Raw genomic sequence first — 13,946 nt, 5'->3', positions numbered from 1 at the left:
AGCATGCAAATTTGTTATAGAAAATGAGCCATTGAATCATATGTCTTTTACAAACCATTCTTTTTTGTAACAGTACGTAATAGAATTTCCCATCAAAATTATGGTGAAGAATACCTGTGGCAAATTGGAGTACTTGGTTTTTAGAATTGGAAAAGGATAGTGGTAAAAAGATGCAAAGAATACATTCAACTCTGCATTTTTAAAATAATTCTACTGACTCTTCCATTTGCTTTCAATCCATCTGTTGCAAAGTTCTTGCAACAATCTGTTAGGAATTTCCCATTTTCAAGGATAAGGGAGATGGAACCTCACAGACATTTTTTTTCTGTTGCAGCACCAACAATTTTGAAATACTCACTCCCATAAAAATTTGAGTAGTCTCCCATCTTATTAGATTTTAGAAAAAAATTAAAAACAAAACTGTTCAAGATAGATTTTGGCATTTATAATAATGATGATAACAACAACAACAACAACAATAATAATAATAACAATAATAATGAAGTTGGAAGGGACCTTAGAGGTCATCTAGTTCATTCCCCTGCTCAGGCAGTGATGGCGAACCTTTTAGAGATTGAGTGCCCCAAAACTGCTACCGCCCCCCCACCTGCCCCTGTTCTGCCCCCATCCCGCCCACCCACAGGGCCACTCACTGCCTCCATGGCCCACCGCAGATCACTCAGGTGGCCCAGCAAAGCCATGGCAGCTGCACTGTCCGCCTGCGCCCATAGCATCAACTGTGCATGATGGGGCATGAGGGCAGAGTCTTGTCCCTGCTGCCTGGCTGCCATGTCCTTGGTTGAGCTGCTCCACACGGGCCTCGCTCAGGGGTGACGCTACTCCAGGGGGGCTTCTGGTTAGGAGGGGGCCACGGGGAGAGGTGGGACTGGGGCAATGGCGCACGTGCCCACAGAGAGGGCTCTGAGTGCCACCTCTGGCACACATGCCATAGGTGCCCTATACCATTTCAGACAAATGGCTTAAAAACTTCCATTCTTCTTAGCAGACCCTGACATATTAGAACACTTCTATCATGTCACACCTCATCCTTCTCTTCATTAAAGTAGACATACCCAATTTCAGCAACCGTTCCTTCTATGTTTTAGCCTCCAGTCCCCTGATCATCTTTGTTGCTCTTCTCTGTACTCTTTCTAGATTCTTAACATCTTTTTTTACATCATGGTGACCAAAACTGGATGCAGTATGCCAGGTGTGGCCTTACTAAGGTATTGTAAAGTGGTATTAACACTTTATGTGATCTTGATTCTATCCCTGTTAATGCAGCCTCGCATTGTGTTGGCTTTTTTAGCAGCTGCAGCACACTGCTGGCTCATATTTAAGTGATTGGCCACTAGACTCCAAGATCTTTCTCACAGTTACTACTATTGAGCAAGGTATCCCTATACTATACCTGTACATTTGGTTTTTCTTGTCTAAATGTAGAACCTTATTTCTTTCACCATTGAATTTCATTTTGTTAATTAGTGCCCAGTGTTCAAGTCTGTCCAGATCCTTCTGTATCTTAAGCCTATCTTCTGGAATGTTGGCTATTCCTGCCAGCTTGGTGTCATCTGCAAATTTGATGAGTTCCCCATCTATCCCCTCATCCAAATCATTGATGAAGATGTTGAAGAGCACTGGGCCTAGAACAGAGCGCTGCTCTTATATAGAGAGCAACTCCACCTCCTCTTTTATTTGGTCTGTTTCTTTTAAATAATTTAAATCCCTGTAGCTGTGTGTTCCATTTGTGGGTTTTATCCCATCAAGTTTCTGTAATGGCAACGATATCATATTTGCTCTCATTTACCTGAATTTCTAATTCACCCTTTTATTGCTCATACTCTGTGTGTTGGTGTATAGACATTTGAGTCCTTTATGACTGACCCTATGTTTACTTTCTACATAACCTGTGTGGTGCCTGAGTTCCCCTATATTCTTACCACATGTTTGATTAGTGCACTTGGTGTAGCACTCACTATTAAAAGCTTGATTTGGCTTGTCAGCAAGGTTGATATTCTTATACACACACACACACACACACACACACACACATCTATGTTATATGCACTGATAACCCTATAATTTTTAGATTGCCAGGGACAGGAATGTTCTGTATCAATTAACTTACTGTTCCCATTGTTCAGTTTAAATATTTCTCCAGAAAATCTGTGAATTTATTGCCAAGTAACTCACTCCCTTTCTTTGATGGATGCAAACCATCTCTTTTGTACAGTTTTTCATTGGACAGCTGCAGACATCATGACCAATATAACCAAAGCCTTCCCCTTTACACCAACTCCTTTAGCCACATATTGAATTCTGCTATGCACTGGCCTTTTCCATTTTGCTCCTTATATACTGATAAAACCCCTGAAAAAGTAAGCCTACAGCCTATCCTGCTAAGTTCATTTGAATGTGACCATCTATTTATTCCTTGGAATTTTTGCTGTTCTTGTTCTTTTTTTAAAACAAATTATGCTTTTAATTTTGGACCATTTTATTTGATCAACACTGAATATCATGATATTACTTGCAAAGGTCAACCGCTTACAGTAGACCAAGGCTGAATATAAATAAATAAATACTTGAAGACCAACACTTCAGAGGCAAATAGTATTTGTGAAAGAATCTGGAAAAAGTGAATTTCATGCAAAAATGTTTTAAATCTTCAACCTAAATTTACTGTGATTAAATTATATCTGCCAGGTGACTTATAATTACTTGGGGAGTAATAAAAGTCTGTCTTCATTCCACATAGCTCTTCATAACTATAGTTATTTTTATTTAACACTGCAGTTAAATGTCAGCAGCAGTGTCATTCCCACGACTACCTTAGTTTGCTGTGCTTGAGCATATGCAGCTGATTGTCCGCTGTGATGCTTTGTCAATTCCCTCTCCCCATACACTTCAGAAATGATAAATCTTTCACATATAACTGATCTCTGAATTTGCTTCACATTCCAGGTGGCCAAATTAAAGCCACTCATTTATACAAATCATAGAGAAAGCACAGAAGGTTGAGTGAATTTTAATAAAAATGAAAGGTTGTGTGGGCAGGAGGAGGTAAAATGCTTTCCCTTTTTTCCTTCTGAGCATAGAAATCAGTACACCATGTACCTTTCCATTCCCTCCCAGAAACTAAAATTATTTTTCACTTAAAGAAACAACAGAGACAGAATAAAATCTATTTCCTTATTATATCAAGGGCAAACTTACCATTTGATTAAATGAAGCTTGTTTATATGCATAAGTGCCTTTAAGTCAGACTTGACAATTGGCAATTGCCTGGACAAGTTCATGCAGTATTCTTGGCAACATTTCAGAAGTGGTTTGCCATTGCCTTCTTTCTAGGACTTTGGCACAAAGTCACCCCACTGACTTTATGGTTGAGGCTGGAGTAGAACTCACAGCTTGGCACCTTTCTAACTTGGCACCTTAATTACTCAACCAACTGGCTCTCAGATACAGCTTTCATATAAGAGCCCTGATGGCGCAGTGGTTCGAATGCAGTACTGCAGGCAAACTCTGCCCACGGCCTTCCATCCTTCTAAGGTCAGTAAAATCAGGACTCAGATGTTGGGGGAAATATGCTGACATTGTAAGCTGCCCAGTTAGTGCTGTAAAGTACTAGAGGGATGTTATATAGGTCTAAGTGGGACTGCTATTGCTATTGCTATGTTTTCAAAATTAATAGTTTACATGAAAACCAAATCATTCAGATTCAAACTAAAATAAGTAAAGTAAAAAAAAATGGGAACAAGACTTGTGCAAAACAAATAAAACCTGAAAATAAAGGGAATAAAGAAAATACGTGGTATTTTTTGAAAAAAAAATCTTTCTCAAGCCAAAACAAAAACAAAGTTCAAATTGCTTAAAGATACTGTATATCCACAAGTTCACACCTTAGACTTCTGCATAACATCCAAATCCAAGCTCACATTCCCAAACTAAGAATAAATTAAATATTTCTTAAATACATAGCTAACAGCTACACTTTTCTGGTTTTGTGGAAAATTAAGAATTAAAAGCAAGTAACTTGGGTAAGAATAGGGAGTTTTGCATTTCCATCTCAGGCTGTTGGGCTAATCCAGGCCGGGGAATCTTTAAACTGACCACAATCTGTGATTTGGTTTTCTATTTAGTAAATCAAATAAAGGCTCCAACTGAGAGTCAGAATGCTGCAAAGAACACCTTATGATTTCCAAAAAGGAAGTGATTAAATGTAAGCAGTCCCAACACAAAGATTAACAATTCAAAAAGAAATATGACAAACAAGAAAGGAAACCAGGGAATATTTGTTAATTTATTTGACTGTACATAAACTAGCATTGTTGAAATGTACAACACCAATTCAATTTCCAGAACTCTCAATATTGGCCGTATTAACAATCAATCTCCATATGAACGCTATCTGGAATGGAGAAATTTCTGCTTTTATAATAAATCAGAGACAGGCAATCTTTCTGAGTTACAGATTACTTTGTAGCTTGGAAACCAGATGGTGGGCCAATTCCAAAGTGGCTGCCATAATGCACATGGAAGTGACTAAGGTCTTGGTCGTAAATCTGCTTTCTGTCATCCAAATTGCATTATTACAGATTTTCTTTCAACAATTTAATCTACTGAAGATTATCGCAGAAGTTATTGCAGAAGTCTAGCCTTTTCATATATTCTTCCAAGTATATTATTTGTTTACCAGCCTCTCACTTCTTCTTTCAATTGCTCAAGCTCAAGCTCTTTCTTATAATCTATATTATACTTTTGGGGGTTGGGATCCCTTTGAACATCATTTTTTTTCACAAAGTCCACAGGTATATTTCTCTTACATTTTTCCTTGTTGACTGGTCAATTGCCAAAGCTGTCCTTATCCTCTTTCTGAAACCTCTAATTAATTATATTTTCTTTACTAGTATTCGGCAGCTGCCTTCAGTTATACTTTTGATTATGGTTCTCTTATTTTAATGGGCTTGATTCCACTCACGTGCATAATTGCTTCTACCCAGGGTCCCACATCCTTGGTTCCTGTGTTATGCTGAAATACTTATTAATTATAGTTAAACTTTATTTCCAGCAAAAATTATTCTAATCTTATGATATAAGGAATAGATATTCATATTTAGTCATCATATTAAATTATTTTTAATGGAATGATATTATTAAGCAAGGATAATAATAAGATTAATAAAACTGAACAAGCTCCAATTCAATTTATTTTTGTGGATGTTTAAGGATGTGTTTGTTATTATATGTCAAAAAAAACCCACCATCAACTTTTAAATTAGGTTAATAAGCTTGTTTGTTCCAGACTAGTTTCCTTCATCGAACATTTTTAAAATGTAGCAAAAACATTGAATTGCCTATTTAATTTATAAATAATGTTTTAGATGCAAAAGGGACATTTCAGCCAGTACAAGAAACTTAAAATATTGGGTAAATGTACATTTGGTCTTCATCTATGCTTCCTATTTATTCAAATTTGAAAAAGAATAGGTATAAACACTATTTTTATAGCAACAGAATAAATTACTATTGTTCAAAATTCAAAGACTATTTCAATAACATCTGGATCTAAATATTTACATGACTTGCACTGATTGGTATGATTTTCTTATAGGCAACAACATCATCAACAAATGTATATTTCTTGAATGGGTGATTCGATGACCTGACATTGATTATCTTGATATATGAAAAGTTGATTGTTAGATAAAAATATCTGTTGCCTCTTCTTTGGTTGTCTGTACAGAATATTGAAAATATTGGTAGGAAAATGAACTGAGTCACATTTCATTCCATTCCTTAAAAAGTACTTGTACTTTAACTCTATCATTGCATTTTATCTTACTTCAAGTATGTATCCAGTATTCTCAAAAATAAAATAGTTGCAAAGAGAAATAGGGTAGTTATCACATGCTGACTGTTTCTACCTCCATACTGAGAATTTTGATTCTGGCTGTTCAATTTTTTTCTGATTTTGTTCTTTTTTTTCTCCAAGCCATTTTATTTTTTATTTATTTATTAAATTTATTTGTCTGCCGGTCTTGCCACAAGGAGAATACAAACATCTATAAAGAGAAGCCAGGCAGATTTTCCTCAGGGTAACATTAAAAATGATAATCATATTCATTTTTCCAGTTTTGCTTTAGAATAGTCAGATATATTTAATCTCATAATTTCAGTATTTATTAATGTGAAATTTAAATAACAAACAACAATATCATGGCTCACATAACCCATCATATAGTTTCATTGCCATCTTGAGGCTCATTTTTTTCATTCTCATTCTTTGTCTAGAAGTGGTGCATGTAACTTGTATCTATAAAACAGTCACTTGAATAGTTAGATTTTTCTTACAGATCATCATTTTCACGATAGGCTTTTGAAATTTAAATTTCAGTTGCATAGTTATTGTGTTTTATAATGTAAAATGAATAAATGGCAATATTGAAAATATACATTTCCATCCAAAATTTCTGAATAGAAAAATTGATATCTTTTTTAGAGGAAGAAAGAACCTATAATTTCCAATATATCCAGTCAAAGAGGTTCCAGCAATAAGCTTTTGGAAACTGCTCTTTCTTTCCTTTCTAACAAATAAGATTTTGAGGTAAATTGCAAACCTACAGAATCACATCTCAGTCTCTACTCAGCATTTCTTAACTTTGAAGAGTCAACCTGGGATAAAGTAGTCATATCTGCTCAATGTAGATATTTTATGTTAGATATGTTAGATGGGGGGGCATAAACATTTTCAAAATAATAATAAAATAAAATTATAAAATTATAAAAAGTATAAGTTACTGTATACATACTATAGTACCAAACCTGGGTTATATAATTAGCACGAATTTTAATTGCCTCCATCTTCAGGAAACAAATAAATTGAGCTAACACATAAAATTTACTTGTTAATATAAATACAGTTCATTTTGAAATGTGTAATACTAGCTTTGCCATTTATTACATTTATATTATTTTTTAAAAAAAAATAATGTATATGTTTTTATTATATTCTACCACTAAAGGATATGTTTTGTACAGTAATAAAAGACATATAATTGAATGCTATAAGTTCAGTGTTGATATTCTAATAAATTATTGTTGCATATGCTATTCCTTTAAAGCCATAAGTTAATTGACTATAAATGATTGTATTTTTAAATAGCATGGAAATTAATTTATTATCATTTATTAAATTTGTTTGCTACTGATCCTGCCACAAGATGACTCTTACAGCAAAGGCTAATAGTGTTTCACTTGTATCTGAAATCTATAGTCCACCAGAAAATCACATAGAATTCCAACTGAATTTTTATAGGAAGAGAAATCAACTATCTTCTTAGTAATCTTAAATGGTGATACTTTTTGATACTGGCATTCTTAGTTCCACAAGAAAGATAATTTGACTTCTCCCTCAATGTAAAAAAAAGAATCATACCAATCAATTGTGTGCAAATTCTATATATGTGAAACAGTATAATGATTAACCCCTTTATGGATTACTGCCTTGTCGTGGCGAAGGGGCTTGCGTAACTCAATGAAGCTATAAGCTATGCCGTGCAGAGCCACCCAAGATGGACAAGTCATAGCAGAGAGTTCTGACAAAATGTGATCCACTGGAGAAGGAAATGGCAAACCACTCCAGTATCTTTGCCATGAAAACCCCATGGACAGTACTAAAAGGCAAAAAGATATGACGCTGGAAGATGAGCCCCTCAGGTCGAAAGGTGTCCAATATGCTACTGGGAAAGAGCAGAGGGCTAGTACTAGTAGCGCCAGAAAGAATGAAGCGACTGGGCCAAAGCCGAAAGGACGCTCAGCTGTGGATATATCTGGTGGTGAAAGGAAAGTCCGATGCTGTAAAGATTTTTTCTCCATAGGAACCTGGAATGTAAGATCCATGAATCAAGGCAAGCTAGACGTAGTCAAAAAAGAGATGACAAGACTGAACATCGACATCTTAGGAATCAGCAAACTAAAATGGACAGGAATGGGTGAATTTAACTCAGATGACCATCAGGTATACTACTGTGGGCAAGAATCCCTCAGAAGAAATGGAGTAGCCTTCATAGTCAATAAAAGAATAGGAAAAGCAATACTGGGATACAATCCCCAAAATGACAGAATGATCTCAATTCGAATCCAAGGCAAACCATTCAATATCACAATAGTCCAAATCTATGCCCCAACCACTGGTGCTGAAGAGGATGAAATTGACCGGTTCTATGAAGCCCTACAGCACCTTATAGAATTAACACCAAAAAATGATGTCCTTATCATCATGGGGGATTGGAATGCTAAGGTAGGAAGCCAAAAGATAACCGGAATAACAGGCAAGTTTGGCCTTGGAGTACAAAATGAAGCAGGGCACAGGCTGATAGAATTTTGTCAAGAGAATACGATGGTCATAACAAACACTCTTTTCCAACAACCCAAGAGAAGGCTCTACACATGGACATCACCAGACGGTCAACATAGAAATCAGATTGACTATGTGCTCTGCAGCCAAAGATGGAGAAGCTCTATACAGTCAGTAAAAACAAGACCAGGAGCTGACTGTGGCTCAGATCATGAGCTTCTCGTTGCAAAATTTAGGCTTAAATTGAAAAAAGTAGGGAAAAGCACTAGGCCACTCAGGTATGAACTAAATCATATTCCTGATGAATATACAGTAGAGGTGACAAGTAGATTTAAGGAATTAGATCTGATAGACAGAGTGCCTGAAGAACTATGGATGGAAGTTTGCAACATTGTACAAGAGGTAGCAACTAAAATCATCCCAAAGAAAAAGAAATGCAACAAAACAAAATGGCTGTCTGAGGAAGCTTTGCAAATAGCTGAGGAAAGAAGGGAAGCAAAAGGCAAAGGAGAAAGAGAAAGATACACCCAATTGAATGCAGAATTCCAGAGAATAGCTAGAAGACATAAGAATGCCTTCTTAAATGAACAGTGCAAAGAAATAGAAGAAAACAACAGAATAGGGAGGACCAGAGATCTCTTCAAGAAAATTGGAGATATGAAGGGAACGTTTCATGCAAAGATGGGCATGATAAAGGACCAAAATGGCAGAGACCTAACAGAGGCAGAAGAGATTAAGAAGAGATGGCAAAACTACACAGAAGAACTATACAAGAATGAGCTTAACATCCCAGATAACCACAATGAGATGGTCACTGAGCTCAAACCAGACATCCTAGAATGTGAAGTGAAATGGGCCTTAGAAAATCTGAGCAACAACAAAGCTAGTGGAGGTGACAGTATTCCAGCTGAGCTATTCAAAATCTTAAAAGACGATGCAGTAAAAGTGCTACACTCAATTTGCCAGCAAATTTGGAAAACTCAACAGTGGCCACAGGATTGGAAAAGGTCAGTTTACATTCCAATTCCAAAGAAAGGCAATGCCAAAGAATGTTCAAACTATCGCACCATTGCACTCATTTCACATGCTAGTAAAGTTATGCTGAAAATCCTACAAGCTAGACTCCAGCAGTATGTGGATCGAGAACTACCAGAAGTACAGGCAGGATTTCGAAGAGGCAGAGGAACTAGAGATCAAATTGCCAACATACGCTGGATCATGGAGAAAGCTAGGGAGTTCCAGAAAAACATCTACTTCTGCTTCATTGACTATGCAAAAGCCTTTGATTGCGTGGATCACAACAAATTGTGGCAAGTTCTTAAAGAGATGGGAGTACCAGACCATCTCATTTGTCTCTTGAGAAACCTATATGCGGGTCAAGAAGCAACAGTGAGAACTGGACACGGAACCACTGATTGGTTCAAAATTGGAAAAGGAGTCCGGCAAGGCTGTATACTGTCGCCCTGCCTATTTAACTTATATGCAGAGCACATCATGAGAAAGGCAGGGCTAGATGAATCAAAAGTTGGAATTAAGATTGCCGGGAGAAATATCAACAACCTAAGATATGCAGATGATACCACTCTAATGGCAGAAAGTGAAGAGGAACTAAAGAGCCTCTTGATGCGGGTGAAGAAGGAGAGTGCAAAAGTTGGCTTGAAACTCAACATTAAGAAAACCAAAATCATGGCATCCGGCCCTCTCAATTCCTGGCAAATAGATGGGGAAGAAATGGAGGTAGTGACAAATTTTATTTTTCTGGGCTCAAAGATCACCTCAGATGGGGACTGCAGCCAAGAAATTAAAAGATGCTTGCTCCTGGGGAGGAAAGCTATGGCAAATCTAGATAGCATACTAAAAAGCAGAGACATCACCCTGCCAACAAAAGTGCGTATAGTCCAGGCCATGGTTTTTCCAGTTGCAATGTATGGCTGTGAAAGTTGGACCATAAGAAAGGCTGAGCGCAAAAGAATTGAGGCCTTTGAACTATGGTGCTGGAGACGACTCCTGCGAGTCCCTTGGACTGCAAGGCGTTCAAACCGGTCAGTCCTAGAAGAGATCAACCCCGACTGCTCTTTAGAAGGCCAGATCCTGAAGTTGAAACTCAAATACTTTGGCCACCTAATGAGAAGGAAGGACTCACTGGAAAAGGGCCTAATGCTGGGAAAGATTGAGGGCAATAGAATAAGGGGACGACAGAGAATGAGATGGCTGGATGGAGTCACTGAAGCAGTAGGTGTGAACTTAAATGGACTCCAGAAGATGGTAGAGGACAGGAAGACCTGGAGGAACGTTGTCCATGAGGTTGCAATGGGTCGGACACGACTTCGCAATTAACAACAACAACAAATAATGATTAAGTTTGCTCTGCAAAGATTTAAAGTGTGGCATTAACTCAGCATCCTAAATAAATAGGATGATCTAGTGATTTTTGAATCAGCATTTCCAGTTTTAGGGGGAGAGTGCACAGGCAAATTTCACAACCTGCAAGTATAACCCTCATATAGTTTAAGTTTACTCAAAAGTAAATCCCATTGACTTGCACTCAGGATTATATTCTAAAAATTTGTTAAAATTATAAGTGAGCACTATTTTCCAGTGTGGTGCAAATTAAATGAAATAGAAATAAATAAAATGAGATAGAATTCTAGACATGCATATTTCTAAAATAATAAGAATAAAGATAGCATTAAAAATTGATTTTCCCTGCAGTACTACATTCTTTCACTGACATAAGACATTGGAATAATTAATGGGTTGGGTTGCTTCCCTCCAGGGATGAAAATAATTAATCCATGGAAAATGAAAGTCTTTATCTAGCACAGATTTAGTTTATTATCATCTTAAATGGAAAAACTGTTTGAAATAGTTTTCTTGACAAGTAGCCACAACAGTTTATGAAGTTTCAACAAACTTTGGAGTTTATGTACAAGGCACTACGGATGATACAACACGCTAATTTGCTGTTGTGTTTAAGGGCACTGGCTAAAAGTGCCCTTAGTAGGCTGTAAATTCTTATCCTGGTTTAGATACAAATTCTGTTGAGTTTTCAAAGTTGGTTGCAGCTGGGTAGCATCCAAATAGAGCAAAATGAATAAATTAACACAGTTGGGCCTGCAATTATCTAAGAAGGTAATGGTAAATGATTTCTGAAAATGTTACCAGGAAAAATGTACAAAATTGTCCATATGGTTGCCAGGAGTCAAGACCAACTTGAAGGCACACACACACACACACACACACACACACACAAATTGGATAACACTATTGATTATATTCCTCTCTTTTGTAAAGTCTTATCTGGAGAATTTGAAACCCACCAGAAACTTTCTGTTCAATTACTATTTTGCAGCTTTCACTAGCTGGCTAGTGACTTTTAAAAAAATTCAGGATTTCACCATTTCAGTATTTTTTTTCCAGTCACATGATAAAAGGATTTCACATCACTCTTGCAAATATGTTAGTGGTGTGATAAAGTGTCACCATTTAGGATGTATTTTTTAGGAAATTATTGTAGCACAAATAGCTGTAAACTCATTGACTTTATTAATTTTATTTATATAGTAATTCAAAATGTCAGATCATCAAGAGAGTGCATCTACTATAAAAGTCTTGATAGAGAAAAACAGGTTAAAACTACTGAGGTGGAGTGGCTATAATAACTCTTGTCCTTGTCTTTTTACAGGTAGACTAGTATAATTCACTATACATGGGTCTGCCCTTAAAGATCATCTGGAAAGAACAACTAATGTAGTGCATTGATGCTAACTAGGACAACCTTGTAATATCATACAATACCAGTGTGGAAGGACTTGCATTGCTGCTGGTTTCTTACCAGATGGAATTCAAGGTGCTTGTTGAGGCATGGCTATCTTTGAGACCACTTAAACTAATCAAATCATTCTTATAGAAAATACTTAGTAAGAGTCCACACACCACATGAGGTGCACCAAGAGGAACTGACAGCCAGTTTGGTTAAAGCACCAAGCTAGAAAGCAGGAGATTGTGAGTTCAAGTCCTGCCTTAGCCATGAAAACTAGATGGTTGGCTTTGGTCAGTCACTCTCTCTCTCAGTCAAACCTCATCTCACAGAATAGTTGTTGTGAGGAAAATAGGAAGGGGCAAAGTGTGTTGGATATGTTTGCTGCTCTCAGTTATTTGCAAAAATAATAAAGGTGGAAGACAGACAGACAAATAAATAAAGTCAGAAGTGAGCATTACCTGCAAGAGCTTTCCTTCTCTGGAACGCCCTCATATCAGACACAAAATCTTCACGCTCACTTTGCATATTTAGTAATATGAAAAGTAGTTTAAAAACATGGCTTTTTTAACATGTATTGAGCATTGAGGTGGGAATGATAATTTTGTTGTGTGATTGAATATTCTGCTGTGTTTTTACATTTAGAATATTGTTGATTGCCTTTTAATTTTTGATATATTTATACTTTACAATTATATATTTATGTATTGTATGTTGCTGCTTGTGAGCCTTTAGAATCAAAAGGGAAGGGAAGAGAAAGGAGAAAGTGCAAAAGGATATTGATTAATGACAGCAAGCTGACAATACTGAAACATTTCAGGGTTCATTACTTACATATTGGGGAGAGAGAAGATAAGATTATCACATTAATCAAGAAGTGAACATAGCAGGATAAAAACTAGTGAAGGTTTAATTAGCAAAAAATATGTATTTACTGAATAGTAATATTGTCATTTTAATAAACATAAGTCTTTTTATTGGGTTTCTAATTTATTAGAATAGTTAAAATCTTTTTTTAATTATTTTTGAATACTTATAGTGAATAGTATTTTTTGGTTCATTTATTTAATTTATGATTAATAATTGAGGGGAAAGTTGATGATGGGTTGTACTTATCTTATTTGATTGATTCTATGATTGTATATAAAAAAATAAATTTCATATAATCCTGTACACCAGTGGTTCTCAACCTGTGGGTCGGGATCCCATTTGGGGTCGAACGGCCATTTCACGGGGGTCACTAAACAACGCAGTCCGCCATTTTTTCCCCTTTTCCTTAGCTGTGCTACTCCCTTTTATTCTATTGGCTTTTGAAAGCCAATAGAATAGACTCTCTTGAATAGAGTCTAATTCTATTGGCTTTCAAAAGCCAATAGGAATTGTCCAGACTGTCTCTGCCCTGCTGAGCCCGCCAAAAGTCCCATTCTGCAAACGGTGCTGCACCAGTTGAGTAGTCCACGACTTATGATCGGTTGAGTAGTCCTCAACTTACGACCGGTTGGGGGTCGCGACATTAAAAAGGTTGAGAACCACTGCTGTACACATTAATTCAGAAGTAAGCCCCTCAGTAATAACTAAGATAGAAATATGTATATGTGTAAACAGACTGCAAATAGGCTTTCTCTCGTCAGCTTATAAACACCTCATCCTGGTCTAAAGGATCCCTCAAATGTCCAAGTTCTGAGTTACAGAAGATGAGGCGTTAATCCCTGCTTGCATCAGTGATAGAAGTCTATTTATTTTGGAGTAAACCTTACTAAACCTGAAGAAAATTATTTCTGAACAGATATGTATGGGCATCTGTAATTCTTCCATATATATATTTCA

This window comes from Crotalus tigris, unplaced genomic scaffold (assembly GCF_016545835.1).
Source record: "Crotalus tigris isolate CLP2741 ecotype Arizona unplaced genomic scaffold, ASM1654583v1 scf7180000018125.1543573, whole genome shotgun sequence".
Classification (NCBI taxonomy): Eukaryota; Metazoa; Chordata; class Lepidosauria; order Squamata; family Viperidae; genus Crotalus; species Crotalus tigris.
The sequence above is the reverse complement of the archived record's forward strand: the minus strand, read 5'-3'. Positions refer to the sequence as shown.